This window comes from Halyomorpha halys, unplaced genomic scaffold, assembly GCF_000696795.3.
Source record: "Halyomorpha halys isolate HHAL.00 unplaced genomic scaffold, Hhal_1.1 Scaffold862.1, whole genome shotgun sequence".
Lineage (NCBI taxonomy): Eukaryota > Metazoa > Arthropoda > Insecta > Hemiptera > Pentatomidae > Halyomorpha > Halyomorpha halys.
The window spans coordinates 228,477-229,253 of record NW_027115572.1 but is presented as its reverse complement, the minus strand read 5'-3'; positions in this window follow the sequence as shown (position 1 = coordinate 229,253).

Here is a 777-nt window from a genome sequence, read left to right as displayed (position 1 = left end):
TATTTCTATTTTATATAAAATTATAAAAAGAATAATAATATTTCAGGTATAGCTAGTGATGGGACTGTGGTAGGTGATGGCAACGTGGATAATGAACAACAAAACCAACAAAAAGGCAAAGGCAACATAGCGTATAATAAAATGGTTGGGGGATCAGGAACAGCACCTGGATCAGGACAAGGATCAGCACCAGGACCAGGACCAGGACCAGGACCAGCACCAGCACCAGGACCAGGACCAGCACCAACATCAGGCCAAGGATCAGGCCCAAAAGATGGAGCTGGAGGTCTTTTAGACACAGTATTAGGTTTATTAGGATAGTAACATTTTGTATATTGAGAAACCAAGCGTTCTAATTTTAATAAAAGATGTACTTACTCAAAAATTATAATAATACTTAAACATTAGTGTCTTATTCACCTTTTAAATAGTTTATGTTTATAGTTTTATAAATATAAACATTAGGGAGAATACTATACCTCGCTGGAATGCACCTGACACTGATACACAGTGTACTAACGTTGTATGCATTTTACACCCATTCTTCCCCCTTATACTACGCCAATGACAACAAGTCGATCGCGAAACACTCATAGGATAAAAATTTGAAATTATATGGATGTAGATATATATATATATATATATATAAGTTACAGCCTCAGTCAGCTGTTACTTCGATGTCAGCTGACTGAGGAGATCAGCTGATCGCATGTATATCAAGAGATGTACCGAACCCAATAAATATAGTATGTTACAGCAGTTCACACGTGTTACATC